The sequence below is a fragment of the Macaca thibetana genome, chromosome 2 (assembly GCF_024542745.1).
Source record: "Macaca thibetana thibetana isolate TM-01 chromosome 2, ASM2454274v1, whole genome shotgun sequence".
Lineage (NCBI taxonomy): Eukaryota > Metazoa > Chordata > Mammalia > Primates > Cercopithecidae > Macaca > Macaca thibetana.
Window position 1 is genome coordinate 128,374,944 of NC_065579.1, and position 16,610 is coordinate 128,391,553.

Consider the following 16,610-nt stretch of genomic DNA (forward strand, 5'->3'; position numbering starts at 1 on the left):
CTCAGAATTGAAAACACTTTTGATCATTTGACTTCCTATGTCTCTGATCCTTAAATTTGCTCAAGAGGCTTTCTGCTGGAGAAGAAAACCTCTGTCGTGAGGAGTAGAACGGGCTCTGCAGTCAAACTTTGTGAGGCTAAATCCTGGTTCCCCCAAATCATTGAACCTTTCTGAGCCCTAGTTTCCTTACCAATGAAATCGACAGAATAACAGTGACTATCACAGGGTTTTTGTGAACATTGCATGACATAATGTGAGGCAGTACCGAGCACAATGTTTGTAAGCATTTCATTACCTGTTAGCTATTATTATTCCATATTTTCTTTGTTTTCTGCTTGAAAACAAGATTTTTTCAAATTCCCAGTGATGGGGAATTTATTCTCTCCCGAGGCAACTCCTTGCTTCTTTGGGCAGGTCTGGCTGTTAAGTATTGAGCCCAAATCTCCCTCCCTGTAATTTGCATTTACTGGCACTAGTTCTACACCTTAAGGTCAAATAGATTTCATCCATCTCCCACCTGAAAGCCCTTCAATGATTAGAGGTAATCACTATATCCCTCTCTAGTCTTTCTGTTTCCTCAGCCATGCTTCATTTCACTCTATTTTCCTTTCTCTCACCCACATAGGTTTCTCCTTTGACCTTGCTCCAAATTACCTTATGTCTATCTTAAATTATGTTTACACTTCTTCCCAACATCACTCTCCTTCCAATTTAATTAATTGTCCACCTTCCAATTTAATTAATTACATTGTTATTTCTACATGTCCAAGTTTATAAGATGTGCATTCCGTCCAGCAACCGTAATTTCTACAGTTGGTTAGCCTTAATGCTTTTTTCCTTTTTTTCTCCCCTACTATACCTGCACTCTGGTTTGACCATTGTGAGGGTTGTGGATGGGATTCAGGATTCCCCTCTTTTGATCTTAACAAGTTAATAGCTCAATTTTTGTCTATACTCTAAACTCACATTGAATTGAAGGTTAACATTTTTTCCAACAATTTGCTTCACACATAAAGCTACTAAGCAACATGTGCCATATTTTGCCTTTGTACAACAAGCCTGTCTTGTGATCTCAATACTAGACCTTCTTATTGTCTTCTCTGCAAAAATTTGCCACATCAGCTTTGATTTATCTTCCTTCAACACATGATCTTTCATTATTGCTACTACCTTAGATCCACATGACAATTTCAATGGCACAGTTTCTAGGTCTTTATTCAAGTTATTGATTTAAAACACTGAGCATCTCATGGCTAAAGACAGAGCCTTGAGTTGTACCCCTAGACTGCTCCCCAAGACTGAATAAGATCCCATTGGTAAGATAATTAAAACAATTTTATCTCACACAGGTTACATAGTATCTTTATTTGTCCTTCTGATCATGAGTGTATTTTTAGGAATCTTTTCCTATTCTTCACTCTACTCCAGATGCACACCATCTGTGGCATTTTATGATTTATTAGTCAGATATTAACCTGGTATGAAAGGAAAATGACATTGTACTGATCAGGCTTGTTGTTTACCTAGCAATCATTTAGAAACTCAGGTGATGTCTGTCCCTTGCTGATAACCAGTCATTGCTTTCTCTGGCTGAGACAGTAATGCCCATCAAATATTGCATTTCTTCCCCTGCATTTTGGGGACCTCTTGCAGTTAGGCATGGCCACGTACCAAAATCTGGCAAAAAAACATGCATGGAAGTGGCATGTGTCACTCTCTGGCTGAAATGGTGAAAATCTCATATATAATCCTGCACTCTCCCTTATCCCCTGCCTTGGTGGCTAAGGATAATTAGTGGTACAGATAAGGTGTAGCTACAAAATGACAGAGCCTTCACTGCCTGGGTCTTTGAAAAACTGTGTCGTTGATACTCCCTGCATATGAATCATGCATATAGTGTGAGTAATGAGTGCAATATTTTCTTCTAATTACAAAGATTTGGGAGATGGTAGTTGGCTACTGCAGCATAACCTCACCTATTCTGACTCTTTCTTTTCTTCTGCTCTGAGATTAAAGCCCAAACTCCATAATGCAATAGGATCTGTGGGATTTAACGTCTCTCTCTCCAGCCCTCTTTTGTGCCACTTCTAACTCATTTCCCCTTCTCTAGCTATTCTGACCTTGTCATTGTTCCACATCCTTTCTAGATGAGTGGCTTTCACATATGTTTGGCCCTGGAGATCCAAGTTTCCTCTGCCTCAAATGCTCTTTTCTTCTCTTTGAACTTATTTTGGCTACTTTTTCTTCAGATCCTAACTTAAGTATCACTTCCTTGGGGAACATTTCTTGGTTCATCCAAACTATAGTAGAGCCCCCATTATACATTTTCACAGCATCCTGTACTCTCTTTCAAAGCACTTTGCACCCATGCAATGATAAAATGTGCAACATTTTAATGTAATATATATTTTCTTCACTAGAATACAAACTCCTGGAAGTAGGGGCTTTATTTAATTCACAACTATAACCTCAGCATCTCATAGAGTGACTGGCACAAAGCCCTCCAAGTTTTGACCATGGCTGGATATTCCTATGACATGAAGAAGTTAAAAAAAAAAAAAAAAGACCCAATAGATTTTACACTTATGCTTGAATTCCTCTAGTCCAGTTATCTGATTTCTTTTGATCTCAGAAGGCCAAGCCACATAATATTATGCTTGAAATAGAATTACCTTCTCTTTATAGATGTGGCTTATCAGCTCTCCACATGATGTGTCAAACAGAAGCAGAAAATGGGTGAAGAGGGCAAAGATGATGAAACTTAGCACCCAGCTGAGCAACACAGTCATGAGAAGAGTGACAATTCCAGGTGGGCTATGGAGTAATGTGGTTACTGGGGATGGGATGACTCTAAGCTGAGCTGCTAAGAGGAGAAGATGATATTTAAAAACAATTGCACATCCCATGGACAGTTACAGTCTTTCCTGTGGCCAGGGACAAATTACATATCACAAGTTAGCCTTCTGTCTATATCCATGAGCAGGCCCATGCTTGGTACAAGCATATATATATAATTTTTGAAAAATAATAGCTGCTCTGACAGCACCTAGTTTGGTGCTGGGGGAATAAAGCTTGTAAGGAATGTTGACTGAATTATTGATTCTGCTCTTTAGAGTCAATAAAACCAGTTTTCTGAATCATTTGGTACAGCTATTATCCTAATTTGAAATCTCTCACTGAAATCTAACTTAAGCATCTTTGGAATGGGCAAGTTTCAAGGCTAAAGGGGGTTTTGGTGATGAAATTAAAACTCAGCGCCTGCCTGAATATCCACAGCTACCTCAGTCAGGAATGGGGACCCTATTTGCTTGCATTATCAGTGCCGCACACTGGAAGGCACATGATATTGGATATAATGCAGTTTTATGTATATTTTCAGCATCTGAATACCATCACTTTTTAAAATACTTTCAAGCATTTTAAAGAACTGGGCAATATTCTAAATGCTTACATTTCCAAAATGGAAAAAAGAAAAGAGCTAATTGGTGTCTATGCAACATTATAACCAAAATGTTCTAGAATAAAATCTATTAATTGCCACTCTTCTTTCTTGATACTCTCTAGTCAAGACTATCAATGTTTCAAAGACATGGGAAGAGGCAGCAGCTGAGGACTTGCAGGTGGGTAGGAGGAAGTGAGAAGTCAGACCTAAGGGTCAGATGGCCCCATCTTCACTCTAACCATAGTCCCCTTTATCTAATTTTGTTGGAGGCAAAGGCTTCTACTGTTATTCATTTCACTCACTTATTCCTCAGTATTTACCAAGTATTTACTATGTGCACAGCATTTATTGCCAAAAAAAAAAAAGTTGTGATGGGTAAATCTTGATGTGGCCTGGATATTCATCTCCTCCAAATCTCATGTGGAAAAATAATCCCTAATATGGCAGTATTGAGAGGTGGGCCTTTAAGAGGGGATTGGAGCATGAGGGATCTGCCCTCAGACTAATACATTTTCATGGGAGATGAACTGGTGGCTTTATAAGAAGAGAAAGGGGGGGGGCGGAGCAAGATGGCCGAATAGGAACAGCTCCAGTCTCCAACTCCCAGCGCAAGCGACACAGAAGACCGGTGATTTCTGCATTTTCAACTGAGGTACTGGGTTCATCTCACTGGGGAGTGCTGGACGATCGGTGCTGGTCAGCTGCTGCAGCCCGACCAGCGAGAGCTGAAGCAGGGTGAGGCATTGCCTCACCTGGGAAGCGCAAGGGGGAAGAGAATCCCTTTTCCTAGCCAGGGGAACTGAGACACACAACACCTGGAAAATCGAGTAACTCCCACCCCAATTCTGCGCTTTAAGCAAACAGGCACACCAGGAGATCATATCCCACACCTGGCTGGGAGGGTCCCACACCCATGGAGCCTCCCTCATTGCTAGCACAGCAGTCTGTGATCTACCCGCAAGGCAGCAGCGAGGCTGGGGGAGGGGCGCCCGCCATTGCTGAGGCTTAAGAAGGTAAACAAAGCTGCTGGGAAGCTTGAACTGGGTGGAGCTCACAGCAGCTCAAGGAAACCTGCCTGTCTCTGTAGACTCCACCTCTGGGGACAGGGCACAGTAAACAATAACAAACACAGCTGAAACCTCTGCAGACGCAAACGACTCTGACAGCTTTGAAGAGAGCAGTGGCTCTCCCAACACGGAGGTTGAGATCTGAGAAGGGACAGACTCCCTGCTCAAGTGGATCCCTGACCCCTGAGTAGCCTAACTGGGAGACATCCCCCACTAGGGGCAATCTGACACCCCACACCTCACAGGGTGGAGTACACCCCTGAGAGGAAGCTTCCAAAGCAAGAATCAGACAGGTACACTCGCTGTTCAGCAATATTCTATCTTCTGCAGCCTCTGCTGCTGATACCCAGGCAAACAGGGTCTGGAGTGGACCTCAAGCAATCTCCAACAAACCTACAGCTGAGGGTCCTGACTGTTAGAAGGAAAACTATCAAACAGGAAGGACACCTACACCAAAACCCCATCAGTACATCACCATCACCAAAGACCAGAGGCAGATAAAACCACAAAGATGGGGAAAAAGCAGGGCAGAAAAGCTGGAAATTCAAAAAATAAGAGCGCATCTCCCCCGGCAAAGGAGCGCAGCTCATCGCCAGCAATGGATCAAAGCTGGACGGAGAATGACTTTGACGAGATGAGAGAAGAAGGCTTCAGTCCATCAAATTTCTCAGAGCTAAAGGAGGAATTACGTACCCAGTGCGAAGAAACTAAAAATCTTGAAAAAAAAGTGGAAGAACTGATGGCTAGAGTAATTAATGCAGAGAAGGTCATAAACGAAATGAAAGAGATGAAAACCATGACACGAGAAATACGTGACAAATGCACAAGCTTCAGTAACAGACTCGATCAACTAGAAGAAAGAGTATCAGCAAGTGAGGATCAAATGAATGAAATGAAGCGAGAAGAGAAACCAAAAGAAAAAAGAAGAAAAAGAAATGAACAACGCCTGCAAGAAGTATGGGATTATGTAAAAAGACCAAATCTACGTCTGATTGGGGTGCCTGAAAGTGAGGGGGAAAATGGAACCAAGTTGGAAAACACTCTTCAGGATATCATCCAGCAGAACTTCCCCAACCTAGTAGGGCAGGCCAACATTCAAATCCAGGAAATACAGAGAACGCCACAAAGATACTCCTCGAGAAGAGCAACTCCAAGACACATAATTGCCAGATTCACCAAAGTTGAAATGAAGGAAAAAATCTTAAGGGCAGCCAGAGAGAAAGGTCGGGTTACCCACAAAGGGAAGCCCATTAGACTAACAGCAGATCTCTCGGCAGAAACTCTACAAGCCAGAAGAGAGTGGGGGCCAATATTCAACATTCTTAAAGAAAAGAATTTTAAACCCAGAATTTCATATCCAGCCAAACTAAGTTTCATAAGTGAAGGAGAAATAAAATCCTTTACAGATAAGCAAATGCTTACAGATTTTGTCACCACTAGGCCTGCCTTAGAAGAGACCCTGAAGGAAGCACTAAACATGGAAAGGAACAACCGGTACCAGCCATTGCAAAAACATGCCAAAATGTAAAGACCATTTAGGCTAGGAAGAAACTGCATCAACTAACGAGCAAAATAACCAGTTAATATCATAATGGCAGGATCAAGTTCACACATAACAATCTTAACCTTAAATGTAAATGGACTAAATGCTCCAATTAAAAGACACAGACTGGCAAACTGGATCAAGAGTCAATACCCATCAGTCTGCTGTATTCAGGAGACCCATCTCACACGCAGAGACATACATAGGCTCAAAATAAAGGGATGGAGGAAGATTTACCAAGCAAATGGAGAACAAAAAAAAGCAGGGGTTGCAATACTAGTCTCTGATAAAACAGACTTTAAACCATCAAAGATCAAAAGAGACAAAGAAGGCCATTACATAATGGTAAAGGGATCAATTCAACAGGAAGAGCTAACTATCCTAAATATATATCCACCCAATACAGGAGCACCCAGATTCATAAAGCAAGTCCTTAGAGACTTACAAAGAGACTTAGACTCCCATACAATAATAATGGGAGACTTCAACACCCCACTGTCAACATTAGACAGATCAACGAGACAGAAAGTTAACAAGGATATCCAGGAATTGAACTCATCTCTGCAGCAAGCAGACCTAATAGACATCTATAGAACTCTCCACCCAAATCAACAGAATATACATTCTTCTCAGCACCACATCGTACTTACTCCAAAATCGACCACGTAATTGGAAGTAAAGCACTCCTCAGCAAATGTACAAGAACAGAAATTATAACAAACTGTCTCTCAGACCACAGTGCAATCAAACTAGAACTCAGGACTAAGAAACTCAATCAAAACTGCTCAACTACATGGAAACTGAATAACCTGCTCCTGAATGACTACTGGGTACATAAAGAAATGAAGGCAGAAATAAAGATGTTCTTTGAAACCAATGAGAACAAAGATACAACATACCAGAATCTCTGGGACACATTTAAAGCAGTGTGTAGAGGGAAATTTATAGCACTAAATGCCCACAAGAGAAAGCAGGAAAGATCTAAAATTGACACTCTAACATCGCAATTAAAAGAACTAGAGAAGCAAAAGCAAACACATTCAAAAGCTAGCAGAAGGCAAGAAATAACTAAAATCAGAGCAGAACTGAAGGAGATAGAGACACAAAAAACCCTCCAAAAAATCAATGAATCCAGGAGTTGGTTTTTTGAAAAGATCAACAAAATTGACAGACCACTAGCAAGACTAATAAAGAAGAAAAGAGAGAAGAATCAAATAGACGCAATAAAAAATGATAAAGGGGATATCACCACCGACCCCACAGAAATACAAACTACCATCAGAGAATACTATAAACACCTCTACACAAATAAACTGGAAAATCTAGAAGAAATGGATAATTTCCTGGACACTTACACTCTTCCAAGACTAAACCAGGAAGAAGTTGAATCCCTGAATAGACCAATAGCAGGCTCTGAAATTGAGGCAATAATTAATAGCCTACCAACCAAAAAAAATCCAGGACCAGATGGATTCACAGCTGAATTCTACCAGAGGTACAAGGAGGAGTTGGTACCATTCCTTCTGAAACTATTCCAATCAATAGAAAAAGAGGGAATCCTCCTTAACTCATTTTATGAGGCCAACATCATCCTGATACCAAAGCCTGGCAGAGACACAACAAAAAAAGAGAATTTTAGACCAATATCCCTGATGAACATCGATGCAAAAATCCTCAATAAAATACTGGCAAACCGGATTCAGCAACACATCAAAAAGCTTATCCACCTTGATCAAGTGGGCTTCATCCCTGGGATGCAAGGCTGGTTCAACATTCGCAAATCAATAAACATAATCCAGCATATAAACAGAACCAAAGACAAGAACCACATGATTATCTCAATAGATGCAGAAAAGGCTTTTGACAAAATTCAACAGCCCTTCATGCTAAAAACGCTCAATAAATTTGGTATTGATGGAACGTACCTCAAAATAATAAGAGCTATTTATGACAAACCCACAGCCAATATCATACTGAATGGGCAAAAACTGGAAGCATTCCCTTTGAAAACTGGCACAAGACAGGCATGCCCTCTTTCACCACTCCTATTCAACATAGTGTTGGAAGTTCTGGCTAGGGCAATTAGGCAAGAGAAATAAATCAAGGGTATTCAGTTAGGAAAAGAAGAAGTCAAATTGTCCCTCTTTGCAGATGACATGATTGTATATTTAGAAAACCCTATCATCTCAGCCCAAAATCTCCTTAAGCTGACAAGCAACTTCAGCAAAGTCTCAGGATACAAAATTAATGTGCAAAAATCACAAGCATTCTTATACACCAGTAACAGACAAACAGAGAGCCAAATCATGAATGAACTTCCATTCACAATTGCTTCAAAGAGAATCAAATACCTAGGAATCCAACTTACAAGGGATGTAAAGGACCTCTTCAAGGAGAACTACAAACCACTGCTCAGTGAAATAAAAGAGGACACAAACAAATGGAAGAACATACCATGCTCATGGATAGGAAGAATCAATATCGTGAAAATGGCCATACTGCCCAAGGTAATTTATAGATTCAATGCCATCCCCATCAAGCTACCAATGAGTTTCTTCACAGAATTGGAAAAAACTGCTTAAGGTTCACATGGAACCAAAAAAGAGCCCGCATCTCCAAGACAATCCTAAGTCAAAAGAACAAAGCTGGAGGCATCACGCTACCTGACTTCAAACTATACTACAAGGCTACAGTAACCAAAAGAGCATGGTACTGGTACCAAAACAGAGATATAGACCAATGGAACAGAACAGAGTCCTCAGAAATAATACAACACATCTACAGCCATCTGATCTTTGACAAATCTGAGAGAAACAAGAAATGGGGAAAGGATTCCCTATTTAATAAATGGTGCTGGGAAAATTGGCTAGCCATAAGTAGAAAGCTGAAACTGGATCCTTTCCTTACTCCTTATACGAAAATTAATTCAAGATGGATTAGAGACTTAAATGTTAGACCTAATACCATAAAAATCCTAGAGGAAAACCTAGGTAGTACCATTCAGGACATAGGCATGGGCAAAGACTTCATGTCTAAAACACCAAAAGCAACGGCAGCAAAAGCCAAAATTGACAAATGGGATCTAATTAAACTAAAGAGCTTCTGCACAGCAAAAGACACTACCATCAGAGTGAACAGGCAACCTACAGAATGGGAGAAAATTTTTGCAATCTACTCATCTGACAAAGGGCTAATATCCAGAACCTACAAAGAACTCAAACAAATTTACAAGAAAAAAACAAACAACCCCATCAAAAAGTGGGAAAAGGATATGAACAGACATTTCTCAAAAGAAGACATTCATACAGCCAACAGACACATGAAAAAATGCTCATCATCACCGGCCATCAGAGAATTGCAAATCAAAACCACAATGAGATACCATCTCACACCAGTTAGAATGGCGATCATTAAAAAGTCAGGAAACAACAGGTGCTGGAGAGGATGTGGAGAAATAGGAACACTTTTACACTGTTGGTGGGATTGTAAACTAGTTCAACCATTATGGAAAACAGTATGGCGATTCCTCAAGGATCTAGAACTAGATGTACCATATGACCTGGCCATCCCATTACTGGGTATATACCCAAAGGATTATAAATTATGCTGCTATAAAGACACATGCACACGTATGTTTATTGCAGCACTATTCACAATAGCAAAGACTTGGAATCAACCCAAATGTCCATCAGTGACAGATTGGATTAAGAAAATGTGGCACATCTACACCATGGAATACTATGCAGCCATAAAAAGGGATGAGTTTGTGTCCTTTGTAGGGACATGGATGCAGCTGGAAACCATCATTCTCAGCAAACTATCACAAGAACAGAAAACCAAACACCGCATGTTCTCACTCATAGGTGGGAACTGAACAATGAGATCACTTGGACTCAGGAAAGGGAACATCACACACCGGGGCCTATCATGGGGAGGGGGAAGGGGGGAGGGATTGCATTGGGAGTTATACCTGATGTGAATGACGAGTTGATGGGTGCAGCACACCAACATGGCATGAGTATACATATGTAACAAACCTGCACGTTATGCACATGTACCCTACAACTTAAAGTATAATAATAATAAATAAAAAAAAAAAAAAAAAAAAAAAGAAGAGAAAGAGGGCTCTGTGGTCCTGAGCAAGCATGTTAGCACGCTTAGCCCCCTCATCATGTGAGGATGCCCTGTACCACATTGAGACTCTGCAAAGTCCCCACTAGGAAGAAGGCCCTCAGCAGATGCCATGCCATGTCCTTAGACTCTTCAGCCTCCATAATTGTAAGAAATAAATGTATTTTCCTTATAAATCACTCCATTTCAGGTGATCTGTTATAAGAAAATGGACTACGACAAACCCCTGATGAACTTTGTGGCTGTATAATCCCCTCCCCGTTGAGTGGGTTGGAACCTGTGAATCCTATAAGATTCTAATCTGATGAGATATCGCTCCAAGAACCAAATTCTACCATAACTTGAATGAACTTGGATGCAGATTTTTTCCCCAGAGCTTCCAGATAAGAGCATGACCTAGACACCACTTGGATTTTGGTCTTGTGAGAGCCTAAGCAGAAATTCCAGTCTAGCTCACCAGGGTTGCTAACCTACAGAACTGTGAAGTTGTAACTGGGTGTTGTTTTAAACTGACAAGTGGTAATTTATTATGCAGCAATAGCAAACTAACACAGAAATAAAGTAAAATTAGAACACTGATATGGATTTCAGAAGCTCACCCTCCAATGGGGTAAGCAGACTTTGTATGGCCTATATGATGACACTCCTCCCCGCAAAAAGCAAAGTACATTTATATTTTTTGAAGTGTTAAGTCTGTGTTGCATTCACTCCATTCGTGTTTGGTAAGTTCTAACCATGTGACCTACACAGGGTGGACCGTAGGATTGAGAAACAGATTTGGTTTCTGCCCTCAGGAGGGCTCTGGTAGGAGAACATGACAACCTCCACAGGACAGGTGCATAGCCCTGCGTCATGAGGAACCATGGGTGACGCTGGAATAGGGAGGACTGGCTTTTACAGGGTGTAGGCAAGAAAAGCTTCTTGAAGGAAGTAGCAACAGAAATTAATCCTCAACTTCAAAAGGCATATTAGGTCAACATGTTTTACAATATTTTCAGACAATTTCATCCAATGATTGTTCTTAAAATTTTGTATTGTTCAATGGACACAGTGATGCATTTAACTGCCTTCTTTTGAAATTGTGGGGCCACTTATGCCAAAAAAATGTCCATATTACCCATGGTTGCCCCCGCAGTCATTTAACTTGATTCCTTAGAAAGCAAAATTTCAGCAGTTGAGCAGCTTGACAAGTTTCACATTGATAAAAATTAAGATGCATTTCCCTCCTTTCCTCTTAAATACATTTGCACTGGGTTTGAGGAAATAGGCCTTGGAAGAGAAAGGAAGTGATTACATTTTCAAAAGTGTAACCTTAAAGTGAGGTGATAATGAGGATCACAGAGAAACTCAGCATTACAATCCTTCTCAATCATTCTTAGGAGGGTCAAGAGAAACAGCAGAGTATCTGTGTATGTATAAATGGAGGGACAATTCCCATTCTCATTTGTAACCTTTGTACTTTGGAAGAAAGTGAAACAATTGCATTTGCTCTCTAATTTTCTGTATTTTAAAATCTATTCCATATTTCTCTTTCTTGTGAATTACAAATTGCCTTTCAATTTTATGAGATTTTCAGAATTACAGCACAAGGTAATGAAAGAGAATTATTATACAAAGGTCACTTATGTGCAAAATAGAGGTATATACACACATACATTCACACACATTTCCTCATTTATATCAATTGATTTATGTCAGTGCTAATTTAGAATTAAACAAACTGGAATTTTGACAGATTATATCTTTCCAGATTTCTTATGTCTAAGACTCAAGAATAATGACTATGGATCTTTAGCCTACATTAAAACACACACACACAAACACACACACACACACCCCTACATCCACACACACACTCCATTGGTTCATGATTAATAGCTCTCACATAATAATAAACAGTATAATTTAAAGTGCAAATTGATATTAAAAGGGCAGGAATTTTTAAAAAGCCATAAAATATAATTATAACAATAGAAAGGAACAAAAGCACACCTCCTGGGAGGCAAAGAGAAAGAAGGGGGAAGGGAATTGCCTATTATACGTGGGACATTTTGATAAATACAGCAAGAAAAGCTTTACTGAAGAGCTGGGATAACTTCAGTAGAGCTACGAAGGAAGGGTGGAAATTAAAATGATCATGCTACTTGTATCTTACTTAGCTACTCTTCATAACCCAGTTCAAGTAGCTGGGGAACACAGACAGAGCAGTCAAATGGCTCACTTAACACACACATACCTGATAAAGTCAAAAACCTCAATCTGTATTCCTATTTGAAATTCTCATCATTAGTGTTAAATACAGTAAGACATTCTTCTTTAAGTTTCCTTGTCCTTTGTTCTCTGCTTTCAAGGCTAGACTCCCTTACTCTCTGTGTTTTCTTGCCCTGAGAAACAACCTTCCTCTCAGTCTTTATCTATAGAGTCCACATTCCACATCTGCTACTCACTCTGTAAATCACCGCCTCCCCGCTCCACCCACCGCCGGCCAAAACCGTTTTCTCGCCAGTGTAACTGCATCCCTGCACTTAAATTAGTCAACTGGGTTCAGCTTAGATTGTGCAGTCCAACTCTAGCCAATGGAGACTGGACACAGCAGTAGGAGCCCAATGCATTAGGGATAAAGCCTCTGCTTTCCTTTGTTCAGTGTGCTCTCGTGGTGACCACCCTAACGAGCAGCACCCTTCTGCAAAAGTAAACTTTGCCTTGCTGAAAAATAACTATCAGAGCGTTCATTTCATTTGTGACCTCAAGCTTTATTTCTAACAATTTGCATTGCTCTTCAGGTGGACATTTTGATGTCATTTACTTTTTAATTTGGCTAAAGATTAAGGTGTTAGTTTTCTGGACAAGCACCCAATTTAACTAGACAATAGAATAGCAAAGGCAAGTTCACTAAAATGGCTTCAGCACTTTCAGACATCTAGCAGACAACAGGTATCCAAGGAAATGAGACGTGGAATATGGTAGTTTTGTTGGTTTAGAACAAAAGAACAAATTGAGTTAGCTCAAATGTATATGATACCTGGCAGTGGCCTGAAGGCCCTGAGGTACTGAAAGCCAGAGAGAGGATCAGGGGTGAGGAAGAGCAGCAGCAGTAATGGCACTATTTGCCAGGCATTTTTCTAAGCACTTTGGATATACCAACTCACTGAGCCTCTCAAACAAACCTATGCTGTAGGAGCTCTTATTCCATTTTACCTATGAAGGCACTGAAAGTTGCCCAAAGTCATCTCCAATAAGTGGCACCACTGGGATTCCACTCCAAGAGTCTGGCTCCACATTTCATGCCCTGATCTAGTGCTTCTCAGGGAAGAAATTGCTTAGGCAGTGACTGAGAATACTTAGATGCTCCTGGGTTCAAATCCCAGATTTGCCACTAATTAATTATGTGACTTTAGTCACTTATTGACCTTGCTCAACCTCAATTTTCTTATCTGTAAATTGGGAATAACAACACAGCTTATGGCATAGTTAGGAAGATAAAGTAAGATCTTCCATGTAAAGTGCTATTTGGAAAAGACTCCTAAATAGGACATGCTCAGTAAATCCCTGATGATACAAACGATATGAAGAGCAAAGAGGTCACGTATCAGTCATGATGTGGCCTGAGAAACACAACTGCTGGGAGAGCTAAGGAATAAGGGATTTATTACAGTGTTAGCTCTTGTAGAATTGTGGGCACTAATGGGGATACCCATGCAGGCTGCTATCTCTGTGTGTAGTGTTGAGCACAGCATCCCTAGAGGGAAGGTGGGCTGGCACTCAGGAAGGAGAGCTGGCTGTGGATGAGCAAGAAGATGATGCTGAATCCAGGCAGACAAGTAGAACTCATGATCTCCTCTTAGTGCCTCCAGCCTCCTTGCAGTGGTTGGCCTGCAGAGGAAGCTGGCTCCCTCCACATGTGGCTACATCCACACTTGGTCTAGGACTCAGAGAATCTGGAGGAGGAGCTCTGGTGCGGGTGCTGTCTCGGGCCAACAGTAGACCCAGTAACAAAGAACACCAGCTCCACCACATCCGGTACCCAGCTTCAACTTTCAAAGTGTAAAGATGTGGCTGCTCCTTCACTTCTACCTTCCAAATATTGGGTAAGATTTCTCTTGCAGCTAACACTGAGGTTCACAATATAGAAAAAGAAATTCTAGGAAATTCATTCTAGATTAGCTTAGTTGATACAGTACAAAGCCAGTGCAGTCAGAGATACCACCTTATGTTCTCGGTATTGGCTAGTTCCTTTATAGTTTAAAATAATGATTCTAGGCCAGTTGCAGTGGCTTGTGCCTGTAATCCCAAAATTTTGGAAGGCTGAGGCAGGTGGAATGCTTGAGCTCGGGAGTTCAAGACCAGCCTGGGCAATACAGAAAACCCTGTCTCTATAAAAATAAAAATAAAATAAAACAGCCTGACATGGTGGTGCACTCCTGTAGCTCCAGATACTCAGAAGGCTGAGGCAAGAGGATCCCTTGAGACCTGGAAGTCAAGGCTGAGGTGAGCCACGATCATGCCACTACACACTACACTCCAGCCTGGGTGATGGAGCAAGATCCTGTCTCAAAATAATAATAATAACAACGCTAACTCTAAAAAACAGTTTGACTTTCACTTGGAGCCACTTTCTGAAGAACAACAATAAATTTGGACTGGTTCATCTCCTCATCTGGACTTCCCATAGTCTAAGACCATGCCAAGCACCGTATTTCTTACCAGCTTCTGGTCACTAACTCTTACCCCTCTGCCACATTCTGCAGCGCTGAGCATATTCTGTTTCTAACACACCAGGTTTATTGACTACTTCTCTGTTTAAAAGCTCTGTTGACTCCTATTACAAGATGATCACATCCAAACTCCTTGGGTTGTCTTTTGTCTAGGCCTAAGTTGTTTATCCAGCTTTATATTTTCCTAACTTTTTGCCCCCTCGTTATTCTGCTTATACTTTCAATGTAGCTCCTGCCAGATTATGTCATAATTGCCACCAGGTGGGTTTATCTCTCCCATTGGGCAATGAACTACTTGTGGGTGAGACCTGGCTCTACCCACAATGGTGGAATAGTGGAATGTATGTAAGACAAAAAGAACAAAAATTGCATGTATCTATTTTTCATTCACTTATTCATTCAGTTGTTGTACACATTTATGTATATGACCTTCTATGTGCGAAGTACTTTATCCAATGTATGTAAAAGGAAACAAAACAGCCATGATCACAGCCCTTATGGAGCTAACATTCTAGTCAGGATAAGAGATATTAAATAAAAGGACATGTGAATAAATGCAGAATCAGTTATTGTGAGAACGGCTGGAAATAAAAAAGACTGTTATTCTTATTAAATAAATTCAGTTTCAAAATGATGAGTTAGGTCAAGGAATTTAATTTGTGAACATAAGAGAGCAACAGTTAGCCCAGCAGAAAATGGACATATAAATAAATGTGGGCTTATCAGCACAATGCTCAAAATAATTGAAGGAGCCAATTCAATTCCCCATTTAGTAGTTGCAAAGCATTATGATAGGCACTGAGTGAGTGGGCCCTTCAAAAATTACCAGTTAACTTTGAGAAAATACAAGCAAAGGCTCTGAAAACAGCTGTGTATGCTGCCTAAAGTATGCTACCATTAGAGAGTGTTAATCCCCGGAGAGAAAAATCAGTTCCTGGAGATCGGGACCAAGTTGTAAGATTTTATGAGAGTTCTTATCAAAATAAAGGCTCTCAACAAGCATACAAGGTATGAGCATCCACAGACAACAATTTGGTAAAACAGCAGTTGAGTTTAGAGCATTGAATTTTAATGATGGGATGTTAAATCATTTATTTTGGATACAACATATAAAATTCCCAGATGCCAACTCCAGTGCCAAAAAATGGACATGTGGAGAACAGCAGGTATGAAATGATAAATCTTATGATCCATATGCTTTGCTTGCTGAAAGTCTCTAATGATTCATTTCATCACCATGGAGCAATTTCCTCAACAAAAATATGTCTTCCCTATCCCTTAATCCAAGCAACTCGTTTACTGTTCACTTTGTTTCTCTTTTGGTATGGTCTTTGTCAAAACACTTCCCTCTTAAGAATTACTTCCTTACGAACACCACACCTTTGATCATCGGCAAAACATGAATGATTGCACCAGGTAGGAACAAAGGGAGCTATTTAAAACCTTCCCAACCTACTGATATTTTTGTTGATTGCACCTGTTTGGGAATATTTTTCATGTCATATTTTTACTTCGGCTTGTCACAAGTCAGGCAAGATATTAAAACTGCATGTGAAGATTCACTGAACAGAAGTTTTTTTATATGCTATGCCATATTTAGTAACAATTGGTTTCAATTAATTTAATGGGGAGTACGGTTTAAATTCAAAAAATCTTTGTTTATTTGTCCATTCATTCTTTCATCCATACATTTACTCTATAAACATAGTACG